The sequence below is a fragment of the Ovis aries genome, chromosome 15 (assembly GCF_016772045.2).
Source record: "Ovis aries strain OAR_USU_Benz2616 breed Rambouillet chromosome 15, ARS-UI_Ramb_v3.0, whole genome shotgun sequence".
NCBI classification, from domain to species: domain Eukaryota; kingdom Metazoa; phylum Chordata; class Mammalia; order Artiodactyla; family Bovidae; genus Ovis; species Ovis aries.
In genome coordinates, this window is record NC_056068.1 from 26,720,378 (window position 1) to 26,745,943 (window position 25,566).

Below are 25,566 nucleotides of genomic sequence, written 5' to 3' on the forward strand. Positions count from 1 at the left end.
TCCCTTGGTCGGGAAGATCCCCTGGAGTAGGAAATAGCAACCCACTCCAGGATTCTTGCCTGGAGAATCCCACGGACAGAGGAGCCTGACAGGCTACCCATGGGGTCACAAATGCCAGATATGACTTAGCCACTAAATAACAACAACCATCAACAACCATTCACAGTACCCAAGTATCCATCTCGAAGGGAAAACCATTTCCTGTTTTCCTGTCCTGCTCACACAACCAGAAGTTCTGCCTCCAGGAAAGAGTGGGAAGAAATCTGCCCTCCTCCTTCCTGCTGCCTTCCTTCCCTGACCCACTCCTTTCCTGACCGAATCGGCAAGATTGGGGAGAGACCAGAGCATGGCACCTGCATCGTGGGGTCAGCATGGACTGCATACCCCCGCCCCTCCTCAGCAGGGTGAGTTCTGCCCCAAAGCAGGGTCTGCAGCTGTCTGGGTTCTTGTCTTGTGACTCTGGACCACTGCAACACAAGAGGGAGGGGTGGGAAGTCCCTGTGAGCCTCATTTCTTTAAATTGCCTTTGCTAGTAATAGAGTTAGTATTCACAAATCTAATATGTGGCCAATTGTAAACCCACACCGCAAATTCAGAAATGTGAAACCATGTGTCTTAAAAAAAAAAGAGAGAGATGAAAATACAGGAATAATTTCTTGGTCACTATTAGTCTGTTTTTTACCTGGTCTAGAAATCGATAGAAAGAAGGATGCAATTAATCATCACTCTCAAATCTCTGGACATTTGCTCACCCTGGACACCGGGTACCTGTGTGTGGGCCACTATTCTAGCTGGCCTGTGGAGCCTGCCCATCTGTGGTCACTGACGTGTCCACTGATCACTGAGGATCCGCATTGACACGTGTGATTCACTGAGACGGTAACGGCTGCACGTACAGGTATTTCTATGTGGGTGTGGATGATTTCATAGCTGACTACTTCTGTGTCAGTATTCGCGGCCTTTGTGTGTGCATGTGAATCATAACCCCAGGCCTGGATTCCCCACCCATCATCTCGGAAGGGTCACAGCTCTGAACCAGGAGAGATGAGAGGACGCCAGGCGGTCTTCCTCACTCCTTCGCTCTCCTCGCGCCGGCTTCTCCCTCTCCAGGAAGAGGTCACCCAGAGGCCCCTCCAGAGACAGGCCCCGCCTCGCCTGTCTGAGAACAACAGGCGCAAAGCAATCTAGCAATTAGTAATAATCGTGCCTCTCTGACAAGCCATTATTTCTCCAGGACAAAGAAGGCACTTGGGGAGGTGATGAGGGCCAGGAACAAGAAGGATGGAGAAATAGCCCCTTCTCGTCTCTGGAATGGGCGGGAGTTTGTGACTCCTCAAGGGAAAGTGGGGACCCCACACTGACTCCCCCTTGACTTCCTCCCTGGTCCCCCATATCTCCCCTCCATCCTTTCCTGCCCTCTTTCTCTCTCTCTCTCTTCTCTTCCTCTCTTTCTTTTCCTTCTCTCCCTTGCCCCCGAGTACCCAGGCAGGCCTCACTTCCAGCCTCATAAAGGGAATTAAATGATTCAGGCTCAGAGGAACCCAGGCCCAGCCCGCAGCTCAGAGAGGAGTGCAGGAATGGCTTTTGGGGAGGTCAGGACTGACCAGTGTTTTGCAGGACTTGAGCAGGCACAGAACTGCCTTAGAAAACCAGCTTAGGGAGGATATGCCTCAGCATTCAGCCACCGCTGGTCTCATGGACGTTCCCTGAAGACAGGTGGTTCTCTCTCTTTTTTTTAATTATTTATTTGGCTGCTTGAGGTCTTGGTTGCAGCTTGTGGGATCTTTTGTTGCTGCGTGTGGGCTTCTTTCTAGTTGCGGCAAGTGGCCTCTGGAGCACACAGCTTCTGTAGTTGCTTCATGTGGGCCTAGTTGCCCTGGGCACGTGGCATCTCAGTTCCCAACCAGGGATCAAACCCACGTCCCCTGCACTGGAAAGCAGATTCTTAACCATTGGACCACCAGGGAAGTCCCCAAGACAAGTAGTCCTGCAGTCGCAGAGGCTTCTGGGGTACAAGGAACTTTGACAAAGGGACACAAATGTCTAAACAACACGATCCCTTCCCTTGAGGAGCCTAAACTCAACAGGAAGGAAAGGAAATCTTCACTCATGGCTGTAATACAGAACTGAGTGTCGAGTACCATGACAAAGGGGTCAGCAAGCACTGTGAGAGACAGAGTCTCGGCACCCGGGGAGATCGGGCAAACTTCCTGGGAGAGAAAGTACAGACAGAACCATTCAGAACAAAGAAATAGAGGATCCCCAAGGGAGCAGAGGGGCACAAGGGCATCTGGCAACCAAGAAGTTATGGAGATGAGGAGGTGGACTCTGATGATGTCAAGTAACAGCAAAACTGTCCTTGTTACTTTCTAGCATGTTCTCCTGGGTCCAGGCCCACTCCGCTCATTACCGCCTGACCACACCCAGGCCTCTTCACCTCTCCAGTGTCTGCTTCCTGGAACTGCTAAAATGCAGAGGTCATCCAATCTGCCCTCCATAACAGACAGAAGAGATAGGTCTTTGGTCCAGGCTTAGTCCCAGGACAGTCTGAGAATAGATGCTGCTGCTGCTGCTAAGTCACTTCAGCCGCGTCCGACTCTGTGCAGCCCACGAGGCTCCCCCGCCCCTGGGATTCTCAAGGCAAGCACACTGGAGTGGGTTGCCATTTCCTTCTCCAATGCATGAAAGTGAAGTCGCTCAGTCCTGTCCGATGAGAGGATAACAAAAGGAAAGAAAAAGAAATACTTTGCATCTGAATAATACAACTTTCAAAGCACTGTGATACACACTATCTCACATTGGCAAAAAAAAATGGTGATATCGACCACACTGCAAAGATGACAACCAGACTCAGAGAGGTAGAGGGGGTTAGGAAAGATGGCATAACTGGCCTGGCTCTATATGTGGCCATACAGCAGTGGGACCTGTGGACCCACTTGGAGGCCGTTTAAGAGGAAGCAAGAATATGCGCTAGGATTAATCTCCCCAGCTGTCCAGAAAATGGGGGGAGTCAGATGTCCAGCAAAGCCCATGGGCAAAGAACCTTGCACCATACCCAGACACTGTTTAACTCTAACTGGAAACCCACCCCTCGGTGAGCAAACCCTCCAGGAACTGCTGAGAACGCAGCCCTGAGCACACGCTGGGGACAAAGCCACCCCAGAGATGCTCCTCAAAACCAGCAGAGGACTCTCCCCCAAAGCGAAGCTGAGCCTTCCGTGATCTGGCCTAACCCAACCCTCTCACTGCTCATCCCTGGCCATCTTTTTCTTTTGTGACACCATTCAGCCCCCACGCTCCCTGCCTCTGTGCCTTTGCTCTTTCAGTCCCTCCACTTAACACAACCCCCACAGCCTCTCTGCCGACCTTCACAAGGTCTCTCTCCTCCTCTCATTCACATCAGAATCCACCTCTCCCTCCACCAGCACTTTCTACCTCAATAATGCACTTAACCCAGCCCGCCAGGCGGCAGGTTGATTGATGGATACCTCTACCTCCCTCCAGTGGGCTGTGGGCCACAGAGAACCCCAAGGCAGGCCTCCTTTATTTCTGCACCTCCCCAGTCCCTGCCACACACACACACACACACACACACACACACACACACACACACACACACACACACACACACAGTAGCCACTTGGGTTAAATATATTAACATGTTGCTTCATCCAAAGGTCACAGTGACTCTCATCAGTGCCTCTACTAAACTTAACACAGCAGGACAGGGTCACACCAGGGTGGTCCAGGGGGAAAGCCAGGAAGTTATCCTGGGCTAGACACAAACCTGGCTGCACGAGCAATGGAGTGTGGATGAAGAAATGTGCCCAGCCACACAGGAATGACCCACCTGGGAAACCCCATTAGCAAGCCCCTCTCTCAATTTGGCTGATCCACACAAAGAAAGACCCTGAGGACCATTCAGATCCCCTGGAAATGTCAACACTCCCCGAAAGAGGTCTCCACTGGCCCAGAAGTCTCCAGGCTGCCTGCACTTGTGATAAGCACAATAAATAAAACAATGAGACCCATTTGAAGGCACTTGTGAGACAGTGGAGCTTTGAGAACTTGACTTTGATGAGTTTGAAAGGCAGAGGAAAGAAAGAAGAACAAGTTTCCTCTTGGGCCCAGGTTTGTTTATCCTGCTTCTCAGAAGCCAGAGCCTATGAATGCAAGTGTGATGGTTTTAAATGGCTGGATGTGTTTCTCCTACAGGCCCCAAGGCACTTGTCTGCCCTGGGCCAGGTCCCATGTCAGCCCAGAGGAGGCACAGCCACTGGGGTGGGGGTTGGGGGGAGCAGGCCCAGAGGGGGGCAAGAGTCCAGACTTGAGCCCTCCCTTGGGAGAGCACAGAGGAAGCAGGGGAGCTCCAGGTAAGGGGGAATCACAAGGTACAGGTAGCCAAGAGGTGCAGCCAGTGACGCCCCCCAGCCCCACAGGAGTGGAGGACAGAGTTGAGCTCAGAGCTTGGGCCTGGATCTGCGCCTGCCTTGCCTGGGGCCAAGTCTCTTTCTCTCCAAGTACCTTATCTTCTTTCTCTCCGAGTACATGGCTTCCCCGCTGGCTCAGAGGTTACTGCGTCTGCCTCCAATGCAGGAGACCCAGGTTCGATCCCTGGGAATCAGGAAGATTCCTGGAGATGGAAGTGGCAACCCACTCCAGTATTCTTGCCTGGAGAATTTCATGGACGGAGGAGCCTGGTAGGCTACAGTCCACCAGGCCGCAAAGAGTCTGACAAGATTCTGTAGCCTTCACTTACAGGCCCCCGCCCACCAGCCCAGCTCACTGGCCCACAGAAATTCCAGCTCTGCACCAGCAGAAAGCTGGGAGCAGCCAGAGCACATGCTGTTTTGTGTTTTAGAGAATTCTTGGTCCGATGGGAACTTCTTTGAAGTAATCACTTCTCGGAGCCAATTAGTGGCTGGCCGTACTCTGGAATGATCTAGGGGGGAGGCAGGGCGGGGGATGGTCTTACTGTGACAGAGATAGTGGATGGAGGTGGGAGAGGGGAGCGAGCGTGTCTGGTCGTCCTAGGAAGGGGTGCAACAGAGTGCGGGGTTCAGAAGTGCCTCCCTCTGAGCAGAGCACTCTGCTCTGCTTCTTAGCTGCGATCTTGGCAAGCGGCTCCACCTTTCCCAGCCTCTCTTTCCTTTTTGCTACAATGGTAATACCTGGCTGCTGACCCGGCAGATGCTGCTGTGAGAATGAGACGGGTGCCGAGGCCCTTTGTAAAGGCAGCAGGAGGGCAAGTTACTGAGTCTTTTTAAACTTTGGTTTTCTCTTATCCGTGGAAAGCGTTGTACCCAGTAGGAGAAGGCGCATAAAGGGCCTGACCTATAGTGGAGACTACAGAAATAGTCACCTTTGGTAGTGCTATTACCGATGGGTGGAGCGCACATGTGTGTATAGGCTGTGGCCCCCGGGGAGCTCGTGCTCCGGTTTCCATAGTGGGGGCAATGTCTCAAGGCACCACAGTCAGGGTTTTCAGTTGAATAAGTGTTCTTAGGCGGGGGTGTAATGACCCCTGAGAAGGGGCAAGGCCCCTGTAGAATGGGGTCCAGGTGAGTCTGGTGTGACCTGGGGAGCAGAGGGGTCAGGAAGGAGCTGAAGACCCCCGTGGAGCCACCTGGTTAGGTGGTCAAGGAGTCAAGGCAGGGCGAGGCACGTCGGAGAGGACTCTTTATGAAGATAAGGTGAAAGTGAAAGTGAAATCATTCAGTCGTATCCGAATCTTTGTGACCTGGTGGACTGTAGCCTACCAGGCTCCTCCGTCCATGAGATTCTCCAGGCAAGAATACTGGAGTGGGTTGCCACTTCCTTCTCCAGGGAATCTTCCCAACCCAGGCCCTGTCCTGGCCCCTCCCCGCTTCCCTCTTGCCCACCACCCTGGCAACACCTGACCTGGAAGCATCTGTGCTGGGAGGCACTGAGCGGTGTGAGGCCAACCCCGTCCAACCAAGGTCGGAGAGGTGACATGTCCTCTCAGAGTCACTCAACCAATCATTAGCAGATCTGGGCTAGACCCCACCAGACTAAGGCCCAACCCCACATCACCCTGCATGAGTGTGTACTTCAGTCATGTCGGACTCTTTGCAACCCCATGGATTGTAGCCCTCCAGGCTCCTCTGTCCATGGGAATTCTCCATGCAAGCATAGTGGAGTGAGTTGGCATTCCTTTCTCCAGGGGATCTTCCAGACCCAGGGATCAAACCCATATCACCCTCAGTTCAGTTCAGTTCAGTTGCTCAGTTGAGTTGGACTCTTTGAGACCCCATGGACTGCAGCATGCCAGGCCTCCCTGTCCATCACCAACTCCCGGAGTTCACTCAGACTCATATCCATTGAGTGGGTAATGCCATCCAACCATCTCATCCTCTGTTGTCCCCTTCTCCTCCTGCCTTCAGTCTTTCCCAGCAGAAACTCTGTTTCTCAGAGCACAGAACCCCAACCAGGCAGGATGCCACCTGCCCACAGGCAAGGATGGGTGGAGTGCTGCTCTGTGGAGAGCAGGGGGCCGACCAGAGAAAGCCCGAGATTCCCACTCTTGAGTGCTCTGTTCCTTCAGCGCATGTGCTGACCTGCTCTGTGTCAGAGCTGGCGCTAGACCCTGGGCCTACAGTAGACAGGAGCTGCCCTCCAGAAGGCTACAGTAGCAATGGCGACAAGGAGACTCTCCTGTGAGCGTTCTCCTCTCCCCACCACCACACCTTCTGAGAAGGAAGGAGACAGACGTCTGGACAGCCTCTGCCCTTGCCCTTCTGTACTGTTGAAACCAGCACCACAGCACGAAAGTTTGGTCAGAGGTCTTGACAGAACGTGGGCCCCTGGCCACGGGGATGTACCCACAATTATAACTCCGATTTCTCTCTAACTTTCAGACTCCTGGCTTCTCTTGATAAACTCAGGAGATCTGGTAATACCTGGCCCATATTCCTTCATTCATTCATCCGTGGGCCTGGTCCCATCCCCGGTGCTGGGAATACGGAGGTGAACAGGGCCGTCCAAGTCCCTGCTCTTGAGTCTCTTCAAGGGGCCACAGTCAGTTGGTGTTGGTCCCTTTGTAGGGCAGGTCCACTCTAGTTCACTTCAGCCTCCGCCATTCCCTGGACTACTCTTGCCACTTGTGATCTTGCTTGGCCAAAACCAGCTGATCAGAAGGGCGGAAAGCTGAAGCAAACATGCTGACCTCACTGTAACCTGCAGTGGGTTCTGGGGTGTTTGCCAGAAGGTATTCTGCATTTATATGAATATTTGAACATTTTTTTTAATTGAAAATAAGAATGAAAGTATAGAGAGTTACTTGTGAATGAAAATCTAGAAAAATGAAGAAAGGGGTGAAAGAGATAAAAGCCAGCCAGGGCTGTGCTTGGGGTGGCTTTAGGAAAGTGTAGGGAGAGGGGAGAGAGAATATGGGGATGTTGCCACACTGGCTGGGAGAGTGTGAGATGGAGAGAGATAGAGGAAGGGGTTTTTTAAAGTTTTGCTACATGTTAGGGATGAATGCCCCTTTGGCATCTTTCAAGCAACTTCGTGAACATTTAAAATTATTTTTCAATGCTTTTTTGACATCCATCTTCTGATTCTTTTGAATGTAATTCTGCTGGATGGGTGTTAAGAAAAGAATCAGTAAAGCATAGTGAAGTGAATAGTGTGAAAGTCACTCTTTGTGACCCCATGGACCATACAGCCCATGGAATTTTCCAGGCCAGAATACTGGAGTGGGTAGCCTTTCCCTTCTCCAGGGGATCTTCCCAATCCAGGGTTTGAACCCAGGTCTCCCACATTGCAGGCGGATTCTTCACCAGCTGAGCTACCAGGGAAGACCAAAGCGTAGTGAGTGCATGATCAGGAAGTAGGGGCTCCTGGGAGGAGCACTGCTCCCGATCTGGGAGTCAAGAACAGCCCCCAGGGAGAAGTTCTTTAAACTCTGGATGAGCAGATGCTATGGCAATACAAGAAGAAGGTAATGAGACAAGGAAAGTCAGGGAATCTTCCAGGCAGTGGGGATAGCTCTGGGAAGGCTCAGATGGCAGACTCTAGGATCTGCCTGTGGGTCGAGATGGGAGGACAGTTGACTGGGGGTAGCAATGAAAGGAGAGATAGGGTGAAGGGGTGGGCAGGAACCCTGCAGGCCTTCCGAGATCCATGGTGGCTCATCGGCCTTGGCTGGTGGGCAGTCAGAAGCCACTGAGGGCTGTAATCAGTGGCTTTAAGATACTCCTCCGTCTGTTCTGTGGTAAATGGATTGGAATGAGGCAAAGTAGAGGTAGTTGCTGCTGCTGCTGCTAAGTCGCATCAGTCATGTCGGACTCTGTGTGACCCCATAGACGGCAGCCCACAAGGCTCCCCCGTCCCTGGGATTCCCCAGGCAAGAACACTGAAGTGGGTTGCCATTTCCTTCTCCAGTGCATGAAAGTGAAAAATGAAAGTGAAGTCGCTCAGTCGTGTCCGACCCTCAGTGACCCCATGGACTGCAGCCTACCAGGCTCCTCCATCCATGGGCTTTTCCAGGCAAGAGTACTGGAGTGGGCTGCCATTAGGCAGGAGGCCATTGGGATAAATCAAGCAAGAGACGAGGGTAGCTTAGGCTGGGCTTCTGGCAAAGAAAACAGGAAGCAGGGTTTGATTCTAATGACACACAGGAGATGAAGGAGAGTGATGGTATAATTCAGCGCCATGTCCCTAACACCCAGTATGCTGCCTCACACTCAGTACAAATAAAATGAATATGTATTGAATGCATGGGCAAATGAACCAAAGACGTAATAAATTAACAAGCAAATCTGGTAGGTGAATGTTAGCTTGCTTAAACCTAATCCCTCCATTGCACAATGTTAAAAAAAAAAACAAAAAAAGGCTACCATTTCTGAAGGCCTACTACGTTCCAGGCAGTGGTATCAGGTACTGCATACACATCATTTCTGCACAATCTCTAAGCTTCACAGAATTCTTGCATTCCGGAGTTATGATTCCCATTTTGCAGGCAGGAAATAAGAGTTAATGTAGGTTGCTCACATCCACCCGAGGAATAGGAAGCAGAGCTAAATTCTCATCCAGGGATAGTCTTTCTACCCCTCACAGATCCTCAGAATGGTCCCCTCCATGAGGATTTGATGCCCAGCTCCCCCTTGCTCTTCCTCCACTCCCTACAACTTTGTATTACAGGTGAAAGGAAACAGTTACCAAGTGAAATGGGAGGTTGGAAAACAGGAACCCCAAGTTCCTGAGCATTTAGCTCTGCTCCTCCTTCTAGTTATCTTCACCATCACCAACAGTGAGTGCTCACTGTAGACCAGCTGCTGTACTAGACAACAGGGCTATGAAGGAAAATTAGATGTATTCTCTGGATGGGGGAAAATTGTCCCATATCTGATGAGGAAGGGTAGTGAGGAGGAATAACTGGGGTTTTGTGAGAGCATGTGCAAAGAAGGCTCACAGAGGTAGACGCGTTGAGACCAGGGTGTAGGACCCTCAAGGGGAAAAGGTGGCAGATGAGAATGGAAAGGTGGTGGACACGCACCTGAATTAGGACAATAACAGGGACTAGGAGAAGAGACAGCAGTAAAAGAGGCTTCAGGGATGGGCCAAACAGGACGGTGAGGCTGGATTGGGAGGATGAGTGGCCGCTGCCCACCTGGAGGCACTGAGAATCTGGGTATTTCAGCCTGAGCAGCTGCCAGCTCCTTCCCCAACCCCAGGGCAGTGGCTGAGACATTTTATTGTCCCCCAGGGTCAATGCATCAGGAACAGAGAAGGGACTCAGTCTCTGCCCCAACTCCCTCTGCAAGCACAGCTTCTGTTTCCAGACACAGGGTTGTGCCCGGTGCACAGGGAGGCTGATCAAGCCAAAACATCAGAATCTGGAGCCAAGAAGGGTGTATTGAAGGGCCAGGCAAGGAGGGGTTTCCTCGGTGGCACTAGTGGTAAAGAACCCGCCTGCCAATGCAGGAGACACAGGAGATACGGGTTGGATCCCTGGGTCGGGAAGATCCCCTGAAAGAGAGCATGACAACCCACTCCAGTATTCTTGCCTAGAGATCCCCATGGACAGAGGAGCCATAGGGTCACAAAGAGTCAGACATGACTGAAGCGACAGAGCACGCAAGCAAGGAGAATGGGTGGCTCGTTCCCCCGCCCCTCGAAAAGCCCAGACTCCCCCAAGGGTTTCATCGAAGCATTTTTAAAGGCTACATGAAGGAGGGAGTCGCACAGTTCTTGCACAATTCTCTGATTGGTGGATATTGAGATAAGGGGGTTAACATTATCAATCCTTAGGCGCCAGCAGGTCTGAAGGCTACGTGCTTTTGATCATCAAGTAGCTAATTTCTTCCACTGGTGGTGGTTTTAGCATCTGTAAAACAACTCAGGAAGTATGCATCAGATACTGTTATCTGGGTACTTCGGAGAGGAAACTACAGCAGAGATGTGGGGGAGGGGTCTGTCCAGGGAAGGCCCCAGTGGGTCCTGCTTGGTTATACTCCTGCTTCTCAGGCTGCTCTCCTTACCTGTCAAAATTCACAAATCTGATCAACCCACTTGCCCTCAAGCCAAATAACTCCGTCTTTGGCTAAATAGAGAAGAGGAGATCAAGGATTTGAAGAGACACTTATTTATCTCTTTACCAGACAGTCTAATGAATAATTTCATGTTTGCAAAAGCTCATTTTGAAATTTGAAGACAAGAGATATATTGCCAAGGCAGCTCTAATACTGCGACATTAATTTTGCACTGAAAGATTTACTCAAAAATTAGATTTTACAATTTTAATGCCTCCATTCTTTTCTTTAAATAAGCTGTGAAATACAGTTAATTAGACTTAAACCCTGGAAGCTTAGACGTTTGAGCTTTGGTGTAAGCTACAAAAGAATGCAAGCTTTTTCACTTGCAAATTAAATCTAAATTCATTACGTGCCTAAACCTATACTACTTGCAGAAATCCTGCTGGGCTGAGGAGGGGTCTTCTTGAAGCTCCAGATGTGGACCCCATTCCGGCTGCAGAGAAGGGTTGTGAAAATGAAAAGGAAGGGACGGGAGGTGGAAAAAACAGAGGCCGTCTGACAAACTTGGGCAATGTTAGTGTATCCTTTGGAACACCAGCCTCGGGAACTGCTCCTTGGGACATGAAGGTTCTGTACTTGAAAAAATCAGGGAGATGTCGCTTCTGATGCTCCCTTCTTAAACAGTCACAAGGTTCTAGGAAGTAGAACAAATAAGCAAATAAACAAAAAGCTGTTTAATTTTGTTTCATCCAGAATTCCCAAATATATTTGAGAGTGAAGCCTTTTTTATCAAAATACCTAACATTCAAGTCTTTCCACTGCTCCACAGAACAGCCTGCTTTGGGCTCTGGCATCCCCACCAGGACTGCCTTCTCCTCCTTAGACCTGGCCTTGGAGACCCAGCCCAAACCATCTGTTCTCTTCCACACTGATCTCCTCACTGTGACCTGAACTGAAAGCATCAGTTACACAGCCAGCTGAGAAATACAAAACTGAATTTGAAAGGGCTGAGAAATTTAGGGGCCCAACCTAGATGCAGTACCGGTATCCAGCTAGGTGATCACGTCTTCAATACGCTGCTTAACATTAGAATCGGAGAAATAATCGAAGGTGTAAGAACACGGGCTTCCCTTGTAGCTCAGTAGGTTAAGAATCTGCCTGCAATGCAGGAGACCTGGGTTCAATTCCTGGGTCAGGAAGATCCCCTGGAGAAGGAAATGGCAACTCACTCCAGTATTCTTGCCTGGAGAATTCCATGGACAGAGGAGCCTGGTGGGCTACAGTCCATGGGGTCACAAGAGTCAGATACAACTTAGCGACTAAACCACCACCACCACCTCCCTGTGAGACCCCACACTGCCTGGAGGTAAACTTGTCTAGGACCCTACCAATTAGGCTCCAAGTTCACTGGGCTGGGGTCTTTACTCTTGCCAGCCCCTAATACTTCCCCATCCATAACTTCCATTTCTGAGTCAAAGGACCCTTCTTTCCAGCTACCAGCTTGTGCCTGATTCCATGGACAAGCCTCTTTCCTTAGGCCACTGCCTCCTCACCCTCTGGGGTCACCATGGATCCCCCTGAGAATCTAATGAAATCAATGGATCCTCTTCTCAGAATTGCCCAGTATTGAAAGCTTCACAACTGTCTTGAAGCCAGTCCATCATCTCTGTCTGTGACTTCTTTCTAAGAGGCATCTTGATCTGATTTAAGGTGTTAGTGAAATCTAACCAATCCTGATAGACTGCATGGAATTTTCCAAACATCCAGTGTGCGCCTTTGTTTTGTGTCCTTTGCTATTCAGGACATGACCCTTGTATCCACTGCCTGTTACTCAACTCACGGCATAATTCATCTTTGGAGGGTAAAAATGATAACAATAACCCATCTTGCTTTTGCAGTTTACACAATGTGGCATTACCTTAACTTGACCTTCACGAAAGTCTGAGTCATAGGAGTTATGTTTTGCTTTTAACAAAGGGCAAGAACAGGCTCAGAAAAGTTGAGTGATGTACCCAGGAACAGAGTGACAGGGCAGCTTCCCTAAGTCCTCGTTCTGTATCCTTGTAAGCTACCCTGCTGTCTCCAAATTATAAACCCTGAACCCCACATTTTCTTACGGTACCCATAGCTCTTGGTCACAGAGGAGAGGGGAGGCTATTTTTCCTTTTCATAACAAGTACAAAGACCAACAGATCATTTTGGTTACAACAGGGTTCAAAACAATGCTTTGGATTTTAAAATACTGGGTTCAATACCAGTATTGAACTCGTGGCTCTGTAACTTTGCACAAAGTACTTCAGACCTTTGGAATTAATAGCAAAGTTGAAGCCACAGAGCTACTGGGGGGACAAAATGAGATAACACGCATAGAGCGCTTGGCACATGGTACACGCTCGACAGATGTCAGACTAAAAAGGAATGTGGGCTTGGGAAGCCGGAAAGTTCTTCCTGAGAGAGGTAGGATTTAAATTGGGCTCAGGAAGTGAGTTGTAGGTATCGGAAGATAGAGTGAGACCTGTGAAGAGGTGTCTAGGGAGGAAATTGCAAAGTGCGTTGGATGGAGGAGGGGGGAGCATCATAAATCAGCTCCAGTCTTGGGCAGTCGAGGGTTCGATCCCTGGGCTGGGAAGATCCCCTGGAGAAGGAAATGGCAACCCACTCCAGTATTCTTGCCTGGGAAATCCCAGGGACGGAGGAGCCTGGTGGGCTACAGTCCATGGGATCTCAAAAGAGCTGGATATGACTTAGCAACTAAACAACAACAACAACAACTTGGGCAGTAAAGTCTGCATGGGTGGAGAGAGCAGAGAGTGGAAAATAAGGTCGACTGGGGCGGTAGAGCTTGGACTTCTTTTTGAACCCAAGGAGAGTCACTGAAGGTTATGCACTAGAGAGTGATAAAGGATGATGCTTAGTCAGTTGAGTGATGGGCACAAGCAGAGAGAGACTGGAGAGCAGGTAACTTGGGAGGTTACTGCAGTGGCCCGGGTGACAGAGATGTAAACCCATTGCTTATATCGTGTGTGACTCTAGCAAGCTGCCCTGCCTTATTCTCCACCACCAGGTCCCCCTCCCATCCTAACCTGGAGTGCCCAGGTTGAATGCCTGGGCCACTGCTGCGGGCCCCGTTCCAGGGTTCTCATTCTAATGGCCTTATTCGTAACACAGTTCCAGCCTTAGTCTGGGATAGTCCTTTTTATTATTATTATTACTGAAGTATAGTTGATTTACAACGCTGTGTTTGTTTCAGGTGTACAGCACAATGATTCAGATAGATGATAGATAGATAAATGGATAGTCAATAGACAGACAGATGATTGATAGATACAGAGGTACAGATATATTCTTCTTCAGATCCTTTTCCCTCACATGTTATTACAAAATATTGACTGTAGTTCCCTGTGCTATACAGTAGGTCTTTGTTGGTTATCTATTTCATAAAGACTATTAGTGCTTCCCAGGTGAAGGCAGTGGTAAAGAACCTGCTTGCCAATTCAGACAAAAGAGACCGGGTTCGGTCCCTGGGTGAGGAAGATCAAGATCCCCTGGAGAAAGAAATGGCAACTCACTCCAATATTCTTGCTTGGGAAATCCCATGGTCAGAGCAGGCTGGTGGGCTACAGTCCATGAGGTTGCAAAGAGTGGGACACAACTGAAGTGACTTAACACACTCACATTAGTTCAGTTCAGTTCAGTTCAGTCGCTCAGTCGTGTCTGACTGTTTGCGACCCCATGAATCGCAGCATGCCAGGCCTCCCTGTCCATCACCATCTCCCAGAGTTCACTCAGACTCACGTCCATTGAGTCAGTGATGCCATCCAGCCATCTCATCCTCTGTCATCCCCTTCTCCTGCTGCCCCCAATCCCTCCCAGCATCAGAGTCTTTTCCAATGAGTCAACTCTTCGCATGAGGTGGCCAAAGTACTGGAGTTTCAGCTTTAGCATCATTCCTTCCAAAGAAATCCCAGGGTTGATCTCCTTCAGAATGGACTGGTAGGATCTCCTTGCAGTCCAAGGGATTCAAGAGTCTTCTCCAACACCACACTTCAAAAGAGTCAATTCTTCAGCACTCAGCCTTCTTCACAGTCCAACTCTCACATCCACACATGACCACAGGAAAAACCATAACCTTGACTAGACAAACCTTAGTCGGCAAAGTAATGTCTCTGCTTTTTAATATGCAGTCTAGGTTGGTCATAACTTTTCTTCCAAGGAGTAAGCGTCTTTTAATTTCATGGCTGCTGTCACCATCTGCAGTGATTTTGGAGCCCCCAAAACTAAAGTCTGACACTGTTTCTACTGTTTCCTCATCTATTTCCCATGAAGTGATGGGACCAGATGCCATGATCTTCGTTTTCTGAATGTTGAGCTATAAGCCAACTTTTTCACTCTCCTCTTTCACTTTCATCAAGAGGCTTTTAGCTCCTCTTCACTTTCTGCTGTAAGGGTGGTGTCATCTGCATATCTGAGGTGATTGATATTTCTCCCGGCAATCTTGATTCCAGCTTGTGTTTCTTCCAGTCCAGCATTTTTCATGATGTACTCTGCAGATAAGTTAAATAAGCAGGGTGACAATATACAGCCTTGACGTACTCCTTTTCCTATTTGGAACCAGTCTGTTGGTCCATGTCCAGTTCTAACTGTTGCTTCCTGACCTGCATACAGATTTCTCAAGAGGCAGGTTAGGTGGTCTGGTATTCCCATCTCTTTCAGAATGTTCCACACTTTATTGTGATCCACACAGTCAAAGGCTTTGGCATAATCAATAAAGCAGAAATAGATGTTTTCTGGAACTCTCTTGCTTTTTCGATGATACAGCGGATGTTGGCAATTTGACCTCTGGTTCCTCTGCCTTTTCTAAAACCAGCTTGAACATCAGGGAGTTCGCGGTTCACGTATTGCTGAAGCCTGGCTTGGAGAATTTTGAGCATGACTTTACTAGCATGTGAGATGAGTGCAATTGTGCGGTAGTTTGAGCATTCTTTTGCATTGCCTTTCTTTGGAATTGGAATGTATATGTTAATCCCAAACTCCAGACGTGAAAAACAACTTATAGGATAATTCTTCACTCTTGCCTTTCTGGGAACTGGGCCCCTGTTCTTGACCCCAACCACCTCTCCTGTAACTCAGTGTGCTGAAAACAGCAGTATAGCATTGGCTTTCCCTTGGTCTCAAACTCACTCCCAGGGATGTTCATCCCCTCGCCTGCCTTAGACAAGGGGCTGTGCTGAGTGCTGTGGAGGGCGCAGAACTGGGTCTAGCAAGTTCACAGCCTTTAGGAAGCTTGCCATCCAGTACACAGAAGGTAAGCCATATATAAAAATGAATATGATATAAGGTCAAGTATGACACATAGAAACAGCTCTGGCTGTTCTAAAAACAAATGACCCAGAAAACCATCTTAGTTCTCCATTTATTTAGCCAATACTATCGTTCCCGTCAGAGCTGCATGCCACCCATGTGTGAGGAAGCAGCTGCCATGGGAAGCGGTCAGCATCCCATCCTGCCCTGCCCTGTGCCCCTTACTTCCATCTCACTGCACGCTCCGAATTCCTGTGTTGGCTCTTCTTGACTGCGAGATTATGGCTGATTCTCCTTCTAGCCATTGAAGCCTAGTCCCCACTTAGGTCTTCAAACAACACCCATGGTGCGATTGGAGGGAGGGAAACCTTTCAAGGAAAACAAAGGGAAAATACCAAGGACTATAAAAAGAAACATGTTTGCAGAGTTCTTTTTTTCTGATCGCCAGTTGAACATGTAGCAAAATATTGACTTGGTGAACACAGCCCAGTGAGGACTCCCAGGCCTTGCCCGGGTCTCCTCTTGTCATTTCACCATTTTTTTTTTTTCTAAAGGCTTAAGAGATGCTTGGATCTCTTCTCCAGACAGTTTAGGGCTGATCCTGCTCTGAGGTCCTATGGGATTCTCAGTGACTTCCCGAACCTGCTTTGTCTCTGAATTGGGGTCCTTATTTGTCCCCACTGGGCCAGCACGGCTGCCCCGACACCTCAGTTCTACTCAACGTGGCCTGATTTGGTTGGGGTGCTACCCATTACCCCACCCCAGCCTGGGCCTCCCTACAATAAGCTAGCAGATCTTTCTTTGCTTCCACTCAAGAATCTCCTGGGATTTCCCTGGTGTTCCACTGGTTAAGAATTCACCTTGCAATGCAGGGAATGCAAGTTAAATCCCTGGTCAAAAAACTAAGATCCCACATGCCACAGGGCAACTAAGCCCGAGCACCACAGTTAGAGAGATCCTATGTGCCGCAACTAAGATCCGATGCAGCCAAATAAATAAATAAATAAATATTTTTTTTTAAAAAAAAGAATCTTCTGACTTGATCTGGAATAGCCTTCTTGCACACGCACCCACTCGGCTATGTGTGCTTGGTTCGCGGGTCACCAGTTAAAACTTGTTTCGTCCCCAGGACAGCCTCTGCAGCCTTGTTTATCCACACCTCCCTCTCAGCCTTTAGAGCTGACATTGTCTTTCCCTGGCTGAGTCATGCTGCCACGACCAAGAGTCAGAAACAGGCACGATGTCCCTTTCTGCCTATAAAGGCCACTCCTCCTTTACCCCCACCATCCCATCTTCCTGGGTGCGAAGCAGAGTCAGCCTGTCACAACTGCAGTGTAGGCATCCTTCCTGCCTCGGTCTTGCCCTCCCAGGTCTGTGTTCCATGGTGCAGCAGAGAACAGAGCTTTCTTCAGTGTCCATTTATGCTGCTCCCTGGCTTCAGACTCACAGTACTGTCTTCATGTAAAACCCACTTCCTTGGCACCACTGACAGTGCCCAGCATGGTAAGCTCATCACCTGTCTTCTACAGAAGACATAGCCCACCTGCCCTCTGGCCATTTGGGTTGGAAGTTACCTAACGTGCCCTGCTCTTCACTCATCCCTCTGCTTCCTTCCTAACTCACCCAGTACACCTAGAGAATGCCTATTCAACCTCCAGCTCAAACTTTCCCTCCTCCAGGAGCTTTCGTTGACCGGCTTTGATGGAGGCAGCCCCGTTATTCTCTGTGGATCCCACAGTGCTGTATTTGGGCCCATATTATTACAAGATTATGCCATTATTACAAGATGATGCCATTTCTGTAATTATGTACATTCTGTCTCTCCAAAATATAAATCATGGCCAAGAGCTCAGACTCAGAGTCTAACAGAGCAGAGATCAAATTCTACCTCCATTTCCTGGGGTTTCCCTGGTAGCTCAGATGGTAAAGAATCTGCCTGCAATGCAGGAGACCAGGGTTCAATCCCTGGGTAGGAAAGAGCCCCTGGAGAAGGGATGGCAACCCACTCCAGTATTCTTGCCTGGAGAATTCCATGGACAGAGGAGACTGGCGGGCTACAGTCCATGAGTGAGGTACCCTCATGCAAGAAGAGACTTCATCTCAGTTTCCTCCTGTATAAAATTGTAGGGATGATAAGAAACCTGCCTTAGAAGGCTGTTAATGGTCTAAATCTCATTGCCTGGTACACAGCGAGCAGCCATCAATTCTGGTTCATTCTGTTTTAGACTCTGAAACCCTATGTTCTTACCACATAGAAACAGTTACTACATTTATTTAGCAATTGCTTATTTTACTTGCATCAATCCATTTAACACTTGTACAGCTATGTCAAGATGGTACTTTTGTTATCCCTATTTTGCAGATGGAGAAACAGAAGTAGAGAGGCTGCCTAACATGCCTAAGTGAACGCACACAGTCAGCAGCAGATACAAACCCAGGAAGTCTAGCTCCAGAGCCTTCCATCCTAAGGACTATACCAGTGGCTCTTTAGATAGGCACTCAACATTTATTTTTAAAGCTGAGCCAGTCAGTCTGTTCAGCATTGTGTCCTTCATGTCCATCATGGACCCAACAGGTCTGAGTTCTCATAAGTGGCTGCCGACTGATGAGGATTATAAGGCGGGGAGTGAGGCCCTTCCTAAGATCAGGTCTCTCCCTGCCCTCCGTGCATTGACGAGTCCTGACTCGGGAGCCCCAGCGTGTATGTATTTACCCTCCCCCATAAACAAGTAAAGAGAGCAGACTACCCACTCACCGGCTCAGGTGGCCACTGCCCCTGGGCCACCCCATACAAACCCCCCAACACCTGCAGCTGTCTGCAGACAGGCAAAAGGGAAAGAGCCAGCCTGGGACAGGGAGAGATAGAGCATTTGACTCATTAGCTGCATATTCCGTTCTGACATTTGAACCTGGCGGAATCCGAGTAGGGCTGGAGTAATGAATTAATCCCAGGGAAGAAGACAGGTCTGCAGCTCCTCAGCTATTAGCATCCCGCTGTGACGGGGAACCCTGCTGAGCCGACATGTGCCATGGAGTTTGTTCCCCACCACCTGGCTCCTTTCAGAACCTCTCTGGTCCAAGCCAGCCAACCTCAGAGAGACCAGCCCATGATCGGTGTTTGATTGTATCTGCCAACTAAGGGACTGATTGAAGAGTGAGTTATTCTCCCCAGGTTCAGTAGGGCCAGGACCAACCATCCTATGATTTTGAGGTTCCAGATAGCAGTCTCTATACTCCTAGAGGTCAATACTCCCGGCTCTGGGGAGTCTGTTCCCTTTTTCCAGGGTCACAGATCAGGGTATCACTTATCAACAGTCATAAAGGAAAAACAGTCTTCGGTTTCCCTAGACTTCTTTTCACTTGTTCATTCATTTGTTCATTTTCTATTTGAAAAAGTCTTTATTAAATTTGTTACAATATTGCTTCTGTTTTTATGTTTTGTTTTTTTGGCCCCAAGGTACATGGGACTTTAACTCGCTGGACCAGGGATCAACCCCGCACACTGCATTGGAAGGCCAAGTCTTAACCACCGGATCTCAGGAAAGTCCCTCATTCATTGATTTTCTTTCTCTTCCCTATTCTTTCCCCTGTTTCTCCCTCACAACACACACGCACACACCCTTCTCAAATTCACCACTCTCTCTTCCAGTCTCCCTGGCTACCAGGAGGCCACAGGATGGTGCCGGCACAAATCTTCTGCAAAAGAGAAAGACAAGAGAGAAGGAACAACAGAGAGAGGGGGAGGGACATCAGCGCACCCCCCGGCTCTCTTCTCCAGACTTGGCTGTCTCTAACCCCAGGCCACAGGATTCATCGCTCACCCTGATTCAGTGGGACAGTTATTTTATATTATTAAAATAAGAGATTATCATCACCACCGATCTCCATCTCCTTTCCAATCTCATCTGAAAAGCAGGCATTGCCTCCTGCTCCCGGACCCCTAATTCTCTCTGCCTCGGCTGTTAAATCATTTAACCTAGCAAAGTGTCGGGATATGCATTTTACATGAGAGACACGAAGCAGGAGAAATCTGGGCTGGCTGCAGAGGCTGAAAAGAAATATCTGAGGTGCGGACAAGGGTCAAAGAAGCCTTGGATGGGATGCAGAGTCTGGCGGGAGGGGGTCTCCTTCCTCTCCTCTCAGGCTTCAGGGATAAGAAAGCCGAAGCCTGGTCCTTCTTTGCAGAAAAGCAACAGACACCAGTAACAGGGGCCAGCACATACCATGCAACCAAGTCTCTCCTAGACTTTTAAAATGGGACATTACCACCCATGACCTTACCAGGCTCTGCAACTCAGAGCCAGGATCCAGCATTCAACTTGATCCATTCAAAGTCAGGCTGCGGAGTTCAGCACTGCTGGAGCCATCTCAGAATGTCTGGGCTGTAAAGACCCCAAGCACAACTCCCTTCCTTCACTTACAGATGAGGATACCAGAGTCCAGGGTGGATAAAGACTTAGTCAAGGGTACAGGATATTAGCCAACTCCAGCACTTGCACCCAGGGTTTGAGTCTAGGGATCCTGGCCCCTCATCCAATGCCTGGTCCAGTGGACTTGAGACTGGTTCTGACTCTGGCTGTGTCTGTACACTTAACCCTCTGTAATTTATAAATGACAAACTCTAGTTACTCAGGAGCCTGAGTGAGAACACAGGGGAGGTTCATTTACTCACGAATCCATTTTATTAACTTATATTGAGGGTCTGCCATGTGTTAGCCCTGGGCTGGGTGCTGTGGATGCAAGTGTGGACCAGGCACATCTGTGTTATCAGGGTGTTCCTGGTTAGTAACCCGGACAGGGTTAAAAGCTAAAAGCAATGCCAGGTGTGTGCTCTTGGTTGAGAATATTAATTTTCCATACATTTTATCAGTCATACAGAAATTTTGCAAATGACTGTGTAAGAGGCCCATAAACACCTACGTGCCCCTGAGTTCAAAGTTGCTTGTTTTCTTGCTTGACCTGGAAAGAAGAAGCAATGCTCTCTAGGAGATCTGGCATGTAGATAGGAGGCCCAGGCCTCAAACCCAGGAGCCGCACTTCAGCTATGAGGTCAGGTTACTAAAACAGGGTGGGGGAAGGGTTGCCAGATTTAGCAATGAAAAATACGCAAGGCCTGATTACATTTGAATTTCAGGTAAACAAAAATAAAATAATTTTGTAATATAAGTGTGTCCCAAATACTCCTTGAAACAGACATATCAATATTAAAAACAGTATCCACTATTATCTAAAATTTAAATTTGACTGGGCATTCTGTGTTTTATCTGGTAGCTCTACAGGGATGGGAGAGAAAACCACTTGGAAATTAGATACACCATGATTCGGATGAGAGAAGGTGAGAGATGCTGAGCCTGGGAGCCAGGAGAGGCTGCTGGAGCCCAGTGAGTGTCTCCTCTGCTCCCAAGGGAGGCTGCCCCCACTCCCCCAGCCCAACGGCAACTTGAGCAGCCTCTGCAGCTGTGTTAACGAGAAGGCTCTTCCCCAAACAACAGATTAATTGATTTAAAACTTTTAATGCCAGATGCTTGGTGGAAGCATTTTAATAATCCTCGAGTCAGAATTAATCATGTCTCCTGATCTTTGAGGAGGGCAGTTATTAAATCCTGCAGAGGCAGGGGATGGGCCCAGGAGGGGGGCTTGCTGCTTCTCCTGGGTCCTCTCCTGCTGTGCTCTAACCCTGAGCTCTGAGGTCCCCCTGGTGGGATGGGGTGGGACCGGAAGCAGTGGCAGGCTGTGGTCTGGATCAGCCCCAGAGGGGCAGGAAGTCGGCCTGCTAGGCTCAAATGGGTAAGGAGTCCGCCTGCCAATGCAGGAGACACAGGAGACGGGGTTCTGATCCCTGGGTTGGGAAGATTCCCCTGGAGGAGGAAATGGCAACCCACTCCAGTATTCTTGCCTGGAGAATCCCATGGACAAAGGAGCCTGGCAGGCTACAGTCTATAGGGTCACAAAAAGTCAGACACAACTGAATGACTGAGCACACACATACCAAGGCCAAGGTGGACACGTGCAGGGGAGGCCTGCTCCAGAGGTTCCCCCACGACCTGGCCACTGTTAACTACAGAGCCAGACACCCTTGCTCAGGCCTGGGACAGGGCTGTCTTTCTTCCTGAATCCCTCTCCCTCCCTCCCTTCTTACTTCCAAGGAACTTTAAAAGATACTACTACTCTGAGTCTAGGGATGAAGAGAAGGAAATGAGGGGCTGCTCTATGCCACTTACTGCAAACTCTCTTCCTGCTTCTTGGCAACCTCTCCCCACACAAACTGCCCCTCCATGCGCTCTGATGCCCTTTCTCCTTTGCCTGTCTGCTGTCTCTGCCTATGGCTTGAAGCTGTCCCTCCTCCATCCAGAAGCCACTGAATTCTTCCTCTGTGTCTCCAGACTTCCCCTTCCTCCCCTCTCTCCTGTCCATCCAGTTGCTGTTCTCTCTCCCTAGCTTGTGCACACTCAGTTGTGTCCGACTCCTTGCAACCTCATGGACCGTACCCCACCAGACTCCTCTGTCCATGGAATTTTCCAGGCAAGAATATTGGAGTGGGTTGCCATTTCCTACTCCAGAAGGTCTTCCCAACCCAGGGATAAAACCCGCGTCTCCTGCAGCGCCACCATTGGCAGGTGGATTCTTTACCACGGAGCCACCTGGCGAAGCCCCTTCTCTGCCCCTAATTTCTCTCAGTTCAGCCTCCTAAACTGACAGTACACTAAGCCCATCCCCAGCACATGTTCCAGTCTTTATAATTCCCTGTTCAGTAGATTATTACTAGCCTTCGTTTGCAGAGGGATAAACTGAGGTTGGTTATGTTACGGGGCTTATCCACAGCCATACATCTACATTAGCCTTGAGCCCCACCCCACCCAGAAGCTTCTTGGCCCCCATTTCCCTCTTGGTTTCAGAGTTCTTAACATCATAAAGTCAGAGGGACCTGATTTTGCATATCATGATATCAAATGCTTTGCCCATTCAAAGCTCCTAAAGGTTCAAAGCCATGTTGTATGCTTCTGTGCAGAGTGGTGGCATGTCAGCTCACCTGGAAAGACTTGTTCGATGACAACAGGAAGCTTTAGCCTGGGGGAAGATGTGTGGGCATGGGCTTCCCTGGTGGTTCAGTAGTAAACAATCTGCTTGCAATGCAGGAGATTTGGGTTCAGCCTCTGGGTCAGGAAGATCCCCTGGAGGAGGAAATGGCAACCCACTCCACTATTCTTGCCTGGAGAATCTCATGGACAGAGGAAACAGGCAGGCTACAGTCCATGGGGTCCCAAAAGAGTCGGATAGGACTTAGCGACTAAACAACAATAGCAGGATGTGTGGGCACCTGGGCTTCCACTAACTGAACCAAACGGCTCCACTTCTCTTGAGAGTTATACCGTGGATGGTACCCTCACTCCGTCACTCCCCGCTTTCCTGAAACCCTCACGTGGCCCTCTGCACTCTCATGTAGACCCTATGCCTGGAGCAGGCAGGGTCTTGCCAATGGTCTCCACCACATACGAAGTCCAGTCCCAAACAACACAGCCTAGAGGGTGACACGGTCTGCCTCTATTAATGCTGAGCACCCTTGGGCTCCCTGGTCCCCTGCTGGCCCCCTGTCAAAGCTAAATCAATACTCCCTTTTTTCTCTGCAAGAACATCTCAGTAATCCTAATTGGTCACTATGGCAACCCCATCTGCAGCTCTTCGTGGCCTCAATGAAGAGACAGAAGGATGAGAGGGGGTGAGATGGAGGTTAAGCCTACTTATTGTATAATGCTCTGCCTTTGATATCACCTAGATCCACATGCTAAGTACCTGGAAAGAAACAAAATCCCGTGTAAATTAGAATGATACCATCCAATCCCCTGCTTATACCCTCACTAGTAGCGGCCGATAAGGCCATTGTCTGCAGCCGCTGGCCCCGACCTCCTCTGCCTGGCAGCAGATGGGGTTTCGGTGGAGGGTCACATTCATCAGAAAGGGTGGGCGGGGCGGTGAATCCTGCAGGGCAAATGGCCCTGCCGGCCACTGCCTGCAGCATCCCCACCCCACCCCCACCAGGAGGTGTCCGAGGGAAAAGGAGAGACAGGAAGACCACTGCCCAGAGCCGGGTCCCAAGTCTCTTCCTTGGCAGAATCTTGACCCTGCTACTCCATTTCCTCAGTGGATGGATCCTCCCCTGCTTGACTGGGGTACCTTCAAAACCCCAATCCTGCCTCAGGCTCTGGGGTGAGGTCTCCCCATCATGCACGCACGCGCACACACACACATGCACACACGCACATGCCTACACACACATACACACTTCCCGCCTGCAAATGGGTCTTCCCATCCGGCCACTCTCAGAAAAAGCCTCTGCTCTTTCCACTGCTCAAGGCTCCCTCCTCCCTCTCCCTTCAGTGTCACTGCCCCGCACAGGCTGGGCTTTCCCTCTGTGACCCCATGATGTCACTCTTGCCAGGGTGGAGATTGGCTCTGCAATTGCCCACATTTGCCAGTGACCTCCATGGTCCCCCCTCTCAGCCCTCCGAATGGTCTTTTCGGAGTCCAACACCTTTCCCATCCCAGGTGGGTTTCAGATTTCCCTCCTGACACACATTCGGCTGATTCTCCTCCTGCCCCATGGAACTTCCATCCCATTTCCCACTTGCTTAAACAGAAGACTTCCGCGGTCATAGTCCACCCTGGCTGGGGCCAGAGCCAGATCAATCCTGCTATAAAGGATGGGATGCCTTGCCGTTCAGCTTCTTTTCTTGGCCCAGCTGCCCCAGGTCCATTTGAGCAGAGCTTTGTAATCCTATCCTGTGGACCCCAGAGAGATCTCTTTGCTGGGAGTTCCTCCAAGTTTTTCTATGGTCTGTTTTGGTCCTCTCCCCCTAGGAAATCCATGGCTGGACACTGGACTTTTCTTAACGTTAAACAGAAGGAGAGAAAGAAGTCCCGTCCATTCTGCCGTCCGTCTGCCCCCTTCATAACTTCTCCTCGCTCCGTACGTGGATCTGTGATCAACATCCGTGTCTGAATTCTGATCAGCGCCTATGGCTCTGCCTGCCTCCTGACAATTCCCTGTCAACCGAACATTGTCGGAAAATTTAGGGGGCATTTTGCCACATCCCAGGCAGAGTTAGAGACACAGAGAACCCCAGAAGTTCCCATTTCCCAATCCAAAGAGGACTAGAGTGCCCATATCTGTCCATATCTAGTCTGGAGAAGATAAGGCATTTCTCTCTGTATCTGGGAACAGAGAGAAAGAACGGCTGTGGTGTGTGGGGAGGAGACACGACTTTGGAATCAGATCTTGTTAGGGAACCTTGAACAAATTACTCACAGTCTCTGAGCCTAGGACTCATGGAGATCATAATGCCTGGCTTGGAAGGTTACTGTGAGGAGTGAATGTGATACAGCCTGGAAGAAGGCTTTGTGGGTGATGAAATATGGCACAAATGTCAGGAGATCTCATTATCATGGCAGTGATATGAGACCATAGTTTTCCTGACCTTGGGTGGGTAATCTTCTGTGTCTCCCCTCACGGAGCCTGTTCTGGGACAGGAGGAATCACAAGTCCATGTCAGGCTGTGAGCCCATGTCTTCTTGCCTTTCTTCCCCCAGGTTGCTTCAGGACAGATGATTGTTCCTAGAGAATATAGGGGGCTTCCCAGGAGGCGCTAGTGGTAAAGAATCTGCCTGCTAACGCAGGAGATGTGAGAGACATAGGTTCGATCCCTGAGCTGGGAGGATCCTCTGGAGAAGGGCATGGCAACCCACTCCAGCATGCTTGCCTGGAGAATCC

General features: G+C 49.6%; 1 long non-coding RNA gene across 1 annotated transcript; it reads left to right on the forward strand.

Moving 5' to 3' along the window:
* Nucleotides 1–317: 317 nt before the first annotated feature.
* Nucleotides 318–19,677, forward strand: LOC105602189 (uncharacterized). Its single transcript, XR_001020745.4, has 3 exons — nucleotides 318–404; nucleotides 692–898; nucleotides 19,258–19,677. It is a non-coding gene; the product is annotated as an uncharacterized LOC105602189 (long non-coding RNA).
* The last annotated feature ends 5,889 nt before the right edge of the window (nucleotides 19,678–25,566 follow it).